General features: G+C 45.7%; 1 long non-coding RNA gene across 1 annotated transcript; it reads right to left on the reverse strand.

The window, feature by feature from the left end:
* Positions 1-477: 477 nt before the first annotated feature.
* LOC106724209 lies at positions 478-8,912 on the reverse strand. The gene is made up of 3 exons (XR_001359959.1): positions 8,903-8,912; positions 5,523-5,531; positions 478-549 (listed from the first exon to the last, which is right to left on the reverse strand). It is a non-coding gene; the product is annotated as an uncharacterized LOC106724209 (long non-coding RNA).
* Positions 8,913-9,294: the final 382 nt, after the last annotated feature.

Here is a 9,294-nt window from a genome sequence, read left to right on the forward strand (position 1 = left end):
TATATTCACCGCCTCCCACAACCACTTGAAAATTACAACTAAAATACAGAACAATCCTCATTCAGAACAGCCTGAATGCTGGAAGAATGGAAGTCTTACAACTAGAGAAGGAAAGAAGAAAGCACATTTAGATGGGTAGGAGGGGTGGAGGTGTGGAATGGGCCCAACACCAACCTGTCCCAATTTTTTAATCAGGAGTGAAATAGTCTCTGTGGAGGCTGCCTGTGGTGAGCATGGGGTCCAAGCCCCACACCCAGACCCCCAGCCCAGGGTTGCAGAGCTGGGAAGAGAAGTCCCTGTCACTTTGGGTTGTAAAAACCAGTCAGGGTTTGTGGCTGAGTGACAAGGAGGCTGCTGGAATCACAGGTGCTCCTCTTAAAGGGCCATTGCAGGAACTCACAGAGTCCCACTTATTCAGTGCTCCTGGGCCAGGGGTCTCAGACTCATATGGGGAGAAATTTGATAGTCTGGAATGGGGGCAGGAACTCAAGTGTGGCTTTCTCCAAGACTGGGGTGCTCACAGGGGTCATTGTTCCTGTGCTGGGATGACTGGCAGCCCTATTTGAGTCTCCATCAGCATAGAGCACACTGTTTGCTCCATCCTGGTGATCCCCTGAGACCCTGCCCCATCCAATTTTCAGCCTCACCAAGCTGCTGGAAGCAACTTTTTCAAATGAATGGCCTGTCCTGGCTCAGGCTTCAGACTTTGCTAAAACCTCTCAAATAAGCTGCAGCTGGGGACAACATGCCCAAACCCACCCATAAAAGGCCCAAGGCAGGGAAGTAGCACAAGACTGACATGCTTCACCTCTAGGCCTCACCTGGGCACCTTGAAGTCCAATACAAATACGAAATAGCTGCCATCTGCAGATCCCTCTACATCTCCTGCTGGGTGGCCCCATCCAGTAGCTGACTTTGCACCACCCTGGATGCTCCAGACTTAGTGAATCCAGTGGACCGTTTCAGACCATAGCAGATTACAACTCTACATAGCCACAAGTGGCACACTCAAGGGGCAGACTCAGTGAGCACCAAAGTCCCGCTGAAGCAAATTCCTGTTCCAGACTCATATGGGGAGGAATTTGATAGTCTGGCATGGGGGCAGGAACTCAGGGGTGGCTTTCTCCAAGACTGGGTTGCTCACAAGGGTCATTGTTCCTGTGATGGGACCTCCCCTGTCCCTGGGCTGAGTGGCAGCCATATTTGACTCTCCATAAGCATAGAGCACACTGTTTGCTCTATCCTGGTGATCCCATGAGGCCCTGCCCCATCCAATTTTCAGCCCCACCAAGCTGCTGGAAGCAACTTTTTCAAATGAATGGCCTGTCCTGGCTCAGGCTTCAGACTTTGCTAAAACCTCTCAAATAAGCTGCAGCTGGGGACAACATGCCCAAACCCACCCATAAAAGGCCCAAGGCAGGGAAGTAGCACAAGACTGACATGCTTCACCTCTAGGCCTCACCTGGGCACCTTGAAGTCCAATACAAATACGAAATAGCTGCCATCTGCAGATCCCTCTACATCTCCTGCTGGGTGGCCCCATCCAGTAGCTGACTTTGCACCACCCTGGATGCTCCAGACTTAGTGAATCCAGTGGACCGTTTCAGACCATAGCAGATTACAACTCTACATAGCCACAAGTGGCACACTCAAGGGGCAGACTCAGTGAGCACCAAAGTCCCGCTGAAGCAAATTCCTGTTCCTCAGGAGTGTCTCCTGCACAGCAGCTCTCTCACTATAGTCGACACTTGTCCTCACAGCCAATTGGCCAGGATGTCAAGTCCTCCTAGTGATGCCAACAGAAATCAAGGCTCAACTACAAGAATATGCACACAGCCCACACAGGGTGCACGTAGAATGCCCAGCTCAGGTGACTGGGGAGGCTGAGCCACTGGTCCCTACAGGACACCTACTATAAAAAGCCACTCTAACAACTGCAGGAGACATAGCAGCTTTACCCAATACATAGAAACAAACAGAGGAAAGGAGCCAAAATGGGGCGATAAAGAAACATGTTACAAATGAAAGAATGGAAACAAGCAAACTACTATATACACAGTTCAAAATCATGGTTATAAGGTTATTCTAGAATCTTCATGAGACTTTCAAGGATCTTAGTGAGAATGTCAAAGACATGGAAAAAGAAGAGTCAAAAATTAAACATACACTAACTGAAATAAAAAATAATTTACAGCAATTCTACAGTACAGTAGAGGATTCTGGGAATCAAATAAATAATTTGGAATGTGAGGAAGCAAAAAACACACAATCAGAAGACAAAAACAAAAAAAAATAATCCAAAACTATGAAGATAGTGTAAGGAGCCTCTGGGAAAACTTCACGGGTTCCAACATTCACATTATGGGGGAGCAGAAGGAGAAGAGAGAACAAGATATTGAAAACCTATTTGAAGAAGTAATAACAGAAAAATTCTCCTACCTTGTGAAAGAAATAGACTTACAGGTCTAGGAAGCACAGGGAATCCAAAATAAGAGGAACCCACAGAGGCCCACACCAAGACACAGCATAATTGAAATGCCAAAGGCTGAAGACAAATAGAGACCCATAAAAGCACAAGAGAAAAGCAGCCCATTCAGCTAATTTCTCAACAGAAACTTTACAGGTTAGAAGTGAGTGGCAAGAAATATTCAAACTGATGAATGATAAGGACCTACAAGCAAGATTACTCTACCCAGCAAAGCTCTCATTTAGATTTGAGGATCAGATAAAGAGCTTCACAAAAAAAGAAAAAAACTAAAGGAGTTCATCACCAGCAAAACAGTAGTATATGACATGTTGAAGGGTATTGTTTAAGAAGATAGAAGAAGAAGAGGAAGAGGAAGAGCAGGAATAAGAAGAATGAGAATAAGAATAAGAAAAAGAGAAAGAGGAGAAGAAGAAGAAGAAGGAGAAGAAGAAGAAGAAGAAGAAGAAGAAGAAGAAGAAGAAGAAGAAGAAGAAGAAGAAGAAGAAGAAGAAGAAGAAGAAGAAGAAGAAGAAGAAGAAGAAGAAGAAGAAGAAGAAGAAGAAGAAGAAGAAGAAGAAGAAGAAGAAGAAGAAGAAGAAGAAGAAGAAGAAGAAGAAGAAGAAGAAGAAGAAGAAGAAGAAGAAGAAGAAGAAGAAGAAGAAGAAGAAGAAGAAGAAGAAGAAGAAGAAGAAGAGAAAAAGAAGGAAAAGAAGAAGAGGAGGAAAAGGAGAATGAGGAGTAGTAAAATATAAACAATAAAATGGCAACACATACATATCTATCAACAATTGAATCATAAAATCAAAATAAATAAACAAGAAACTAATGAAGAAAATAAACTGCTGAACAGAATAGAATCAGAGGCATGGAAGCATGGAACAGACTGAAGAATCTCAGAGGGATGGGGGAAGAGAGGGTGGAAAGAGATTAACCAAAGATCTCACCTGTGGACACAGACAGTAGGGCAGTGAAGGCCTGGGGTGGAGCAGGAACTGGGTGGAAAGCGGGAATGGGGGTGGGCACCGGTAATACTCTCAACAATAAAGATTTTTTAAATAATAGACCCTGACTACTTATTTCACTAAAACCTATAAAATCTGAGTGGGGAAAAAAAAGGAGCTACCAACCATTGTGGGTAGAAAACAGATCTAGGTCTTGCAACAGAAGAATAATGCCCACCTGGAAGCACTGATAAGAAAAAATAACAGGATTACCCAGATGCCTTAGTTCAAGGTCAATAGCAGACACTATCCACACTGCAAGGTCATCAGCTTGTTCTGAAGGACTTGGGTAAAGTTTCTGCTTCCAAAGATGAGGAGTGTTCTCAGGTGGGGGAGCTCTATTGGAGCAGGCTTCCAAATGGGTGGGGTCATGATTGGATACTTTAGTTGCTGCCATGGGCATGATGCATGTGTCCCTCAAATATTCATACAGCAAAACCCAATGCCCAAGGAGATGGTGTTAAGAAGGCCTGGGGACCTTCTTAGGTCTTGAGGGTGGAGTTCTCATGAGTGAGAATCACGCCCTTAAAAATGAGGGCTGAGATGCTATGCTCAGTGTTTGAGTGTCAACCTATGAACCAGCAGGTCATGATTTGATTCCTGGTCAGGCCATATGCTCTGGTTGTGGGCTTGATCCCCAGTGTGGTGTGTGATGGAGGCAGCCAATCAATGGTTCTCTCTCATCATTGATGTTTCTATCTCTCTCTACCTCTTCCTTCCTCTCTGAAATCAATAAAAGTATATTTTATAAAAAAGCGGGCTGAGGAAGCTCTCTTGGTCCATCCACCCTCTGAGATTACAGAAAAAAAATTACCCACTAGGATGCAGATCCTCACCAGATTCCCTACCTGCCCGTATCAAGTCTAGGATTTTCCAGCCTCCATACCTGTGAACCCCTCACTCTGTGGACTGTGTCACAGCCCCAGGAACAATGGAGAGTGTGGTGTCACATGACCACCAGGACTGACCCTGGAGATTCACTGCTGCATTGGTTGTTCAAAGTATACCCTGCATTCCCCCCGCCCCCCCGGGATGGGCAAGGACAGCGTTTCTCTGATGTTTCCTTCAACAGACAGAGTCTCCTGGTGGAAGGTCAGGGGAGGCTCTGACACAGCTGTGGTAGAAAGATAGCGTGAGAGCTGGGTGAAGGCATGAGCCCTTTCAGTATCTCCAACATCAGCACGCAGCAAGGCAGAGGGTCACTGGATGTGAAATCTGTAAATGCCTGGTCCTCCCAGTCACCAAATCACAGGGAGGCGACTGATGTCCTCCTGATGCCCTGGACATCAAAGCCCCACAGGAGGACCTTTAGCCAAGGAGCTTTAAGGTTGCGCTTAGGTTTGGTGGTTTAACTTAAGCATGTCATTCTCCCAAACTTTCCCTAGATTGTCTGTAATAATGACAGTGGGTACTTGAATCCTAGTGGCTCCCTACAGAGCATTGAATAATGATTCCTGTGATGTGATCCCACAGATGAGTAACTTGCTGTAAATTTTTGTCAGCCATTGTGGGTGAGGGGTGAAGAGGCTGAACCCAGAGAGAATCTGGACCAGATAAAAGGCTCTAAGTGTGAAGACTCCTTTTTCCCTCACTCTCTCTGCTCTGATGGACCCACAGCCACAGAAGGATGTGAGCCGTGGTAATGTCTGGATTCCACAGAAGAGCAGCCTTCCAGGGCCCCAACTATGGGAGCTGGAGCTGGGGAGGAAGCTCTTCCTAGGTATCAACACGTGGACAAGGACCCACGAAGAATTTACTCTGAGCAGGAATATCCTGGCCCTGTGGGTGGAACATCATTGTAAATTATCTAGGGTGTAACTGATGATGGTGGTATTAACAACAACAGCCCCACTGCAGCACACAGACTAGCCACCCCTCATGAACATCTCCATGCTCACAGGAGGTGCTTGTCCCTCTAAGGACAAGGGGGACTGTCCCCCAGGGACTCCCCCTCCTGTGTCCTTAAGAAGAGGAGCCCATGTAAATGGGGAGCTCCTTGTGCTGATAAGCCCAGCCCAGATGCTGTCCCTGCACATCTGGGAAAGCAGCCCCACCCCTGGGACCTGCAGTCTCCATTCACTCCAGGCGTTCACCCAGAGGAAGCACCATAAAGTTTGGGATGAGCGGGGCTCTCGCTGTGATTCTCTTACATGGTAACATTATGAAGAAGCTGGGGCCTTGTGAGTGTGTGTGAGTGTGTCAGTGTGTGTGCCTGCTCCTATGGACAACTCTCTTGTCTGCATGTGTCCAGTGTGAGGTGCAGCTGGTGGAGTCTGGGGGAGGCTTGGTGTAGCTTAGGGGCAGGGGGTCTCTGAGACTCTCCTGCAAAGGCTCAGGATTCACTTTCATGGACTATTACATTAGCTGGATCCAGCAGACACCAGGAAAGGGATGGGAGTGGGTAGGTTTCATAAAAACAAAAGCAACAGCCACACCACGAAATAGGCAGCATTTGTGAAAGGCAGAGTCAATATCTCTAGAGATGATTCCAAAAGCACTGCTTACCTACAAATAAGCAACCTGAGAGCTGAGAACACTGCAGGCCATGCATTACTGTGCAAGAGGCACAATGAGGTGAAGTCAGTGTGAGCCCATACACAAGTCTCCCTGCAGGATAGGCTGTGACCACCAGGGGGCGCTCAGGGTCCCTGAACACAAGGACCATCCCAGCAGCAGGTGCAGTTGGAGCTTTGGGCTGGTGACCTGTGTGGTTTCCTTTTCATGTCACAGTTCCCCTCAGGGAACCTCTGGATTCCTGATTCTGCACTAACCTCTGAAGTCTCTGAGTTAGAAAGTCTGTTGTAAACAGAGACAACTTTCTCAAGTGGGCAAACCTCAGAGTTTCTTTCAGACACTCTTATGCCAAGTACCAATTAATGATCAAAACTTCTGCCCAAGTCACCTAAATCCAACCAGAGACTCTGCTGACTCAACACTGGACCTCAGTGTCACACAGCTCAGGGTCCAGCCAGCATCAGGACACGTGCATGCTGAACAGCAGGCATCAGAGGATTATGACCGAAAAGCTGGTGAAGAAGGACCCTGGGTGGTGAAGGTCAATGACTTATCATCTTGGTGATAGCCCCAAGAATTAGTGACCCCAGGCCAAGGCAGAGGGACCCACAGCAGCTTGGTACAGATGACCAGTCTGATGACAAACACTCACACCAAGGGACATGGAATGTTTATCATGCAAGTGGTTGGAATCTCTGGGAAGCACAGGAAAGGTCCTACTTTGATGGAGCCAGGAAAGGAGACTGGCTCATGGCTTTTATTTGTGCAGGTGGTGGGGGAGGAGCAAAATTCTGCTTCCAGGGGATTGTGTGGTTTCAACCTCTTAATGACAAATGAAGAGGAGACCAATATTTCTGATCAGATTCCCATCTGGGGCAGATGGAGATGAGGCAGCAATGAGCCATAAGTTGTCAGCAGTCAAATGTAAAGTAATATAGTAATTTCTGATTTCCTATTTCCCTTAACAATTTTAATAAATGACCAAAAATGAGATACGGGGTCAATATTTGTGCACAATAACCTTGTCTACAGAAAATGAGTGGCAGAATGATTATAAGTAAGCCAGTGATGGTGATGATGATGATGATTATGATAATGAAGATGATGGACTGAGACACAGATCTTGGCCCAATGAAATGAAGGCTCCTCATACTGGCACACCATCACCATGGATCCTCCAATGAGGGGTGCCCATTCTTCCCTGTCAGTGTTGAGAGATTTCATAAATGGGGCCACAATCAATTATGCAGCTTGGGTGATTCAGGGAGAGACCATGTGAGTAATGACCCCAAAAGTGTACAAGTGGGAATCCACAAGATCAGTGAAGGTGTTACCTTGTAGAACAGAGACACTGAGAATGTGCATGTAGGACACAGGGAATCCTCTTTTCCACCAGTTTGCAATGAGATGGTCCTTATTTCCCTTGATCCCTACCTGCAGAATCCTTAAGGTTTCTACTTCTAACAACCTCTGCTCAGAATTATTAGGCACGTCCTACAATTATAAGAGCTGTCTCTTTCATTTCCTGAACTTCCTTCTGGGCCCTCACTGAAGGAGGCTTTAAACCCATGTGTCCAGTAGCTCTCTGTCTATGAACATCAGGCATGTTTCTGTCATGTGACACAAAACAAGTCCAATTTCCTCCCCTCACCTGGTTCCATAGTCAGGTCCAGATCTATGGGTAGTTTCATATCAGCGCTCCCCTCTGGTACCAGAACCTGCTCCAGTCCCTGTGGCTGCTGTAGCCAATCCACATGGACAGTGGAGGCTCAGCATTTTCCAGGGAGTTCTTGGTAAAATCACCCAAAAGAGGACCATCAAGGACAATATCATTAAATTAGCTTTGGTTAAAATTAAAGTATTTTGTCCTGCTAAAGATTCCATTGAGTAAATTAAAACACAAACATAAATAAAGAAATATATTTCCAAATCATGTCTGATGGGAGGATGATTAAATTATACATTAAGGACTTCATATGTTTGTGGGAGAGCCCAGCACCCTGTGACCACAGTGACATCCAGAGGAAGGGAAGAGGGAGGCTGAGTGAGGGATTCCTCTCAGGGTTGAAGTTTCCTTTCCTGTGAGAAAGTCTATGGTATGAATTCTCTACACATACATCCCTCTCGACCCCAACATCACTGATAACATTAGACTGAGTAAACAGGTCAATCTTCTCCCATAATCATTTCCACTTATGAATGATTCTGAGTTGTACAAATACATGATCATTGCTTTTATTTCATGTCTTTTGTCCACTTAGAGCCATGACTCTTTCTGATGTAACTATTTGGAATCTTTGCAGTAGGCATGGGCTTGCATAAAGGAAGAGGGTGCACAAGAAGCTGTAGACACGGTCAAATAATTTCCAACATCAAGAATAACAAATGTCTAATCTCTCAGTGCTTGGGATGTTGTTTCTCATATTAAAGTAACATAGTAAATTAAGATATACGATATTGAAAATGCCTGTCCTTTATTTATAATATTTTGCACAATAATAGGAATTATTAATATAAACTTAGATTCAAAAAATGTGAAAATTGTGAATTAAGTAAGATTTTGAGATTCACAAATAGTCTGAACAAATGCTAATCATTTTTACACCTGTTTGAAAGATTCATGAAAAGTTAAAAGCATAACCTACTCATCAAGTCCACCATTCCCACTTATGCTTAGAAAGATTAGGCTATTATTAACTGAATTCCAATGTGCTTCATTTCCCATGTGGTTCCCTGTCCATGACTTACATGCTGAGTGAGGTCAAGGAAAGAGATGCCCAAAGAGGGGCCCATGAATAAACAGTGCATCCTGACCTCATGCCTTAAAGTTATAGGAAAGGGTGCCCCACATGCTAATTTATCTTCAAGCTCCTGGGTAAATCCTCTCCTGGACTGTGCAGGCTCACAGCTCTCTCCTCACACAGGGCTGAGGTCTCTGGGAAGGTAGAGCTGTGGTCTAGAAGAAGATGAGACCTCTGGGTCTTCTCCTGTGCCTGGTGACAGCACCCCAAAGCGAGGGTCTCAGGAGTCAGGCAGGGGTCATTGCATGGCTATAACTGTAGATGACTGACAGGGACTGATGCTCTTTGTCCCCAGGTGTCCTGTCCCAGGTGCAGTTGCAGGACTGGTGAAGCCTTCACAGACACTCTCCCTCACCTGCACTGTGTCTGGATTCTCTTTAACCAGTTATATTGTGTACTTGACCCATCAGCCCCTGGGAAAGGGGCTAGTGTAGGTTGGATGCATATGGCGTGATAGAGGTACAAACTATAACCCAGCACTGAAATCCAGACTCAGCATCACCAGGGACAC

Source organism: Myotis brandtii, unplaced genomic scaffold (assembly GCF_000412655.1).
Source record: "Myotis brandtii unplaced genomic scaffold, ASM41265v1 scaffold755, whole genome shotgun sequence".
Lineage (NCBI taxonomy): Eukaryota > Metazoa > Chordata > Mammalia > Chiroptera > Vespertilionidae > Myotis > Myotis brandtii.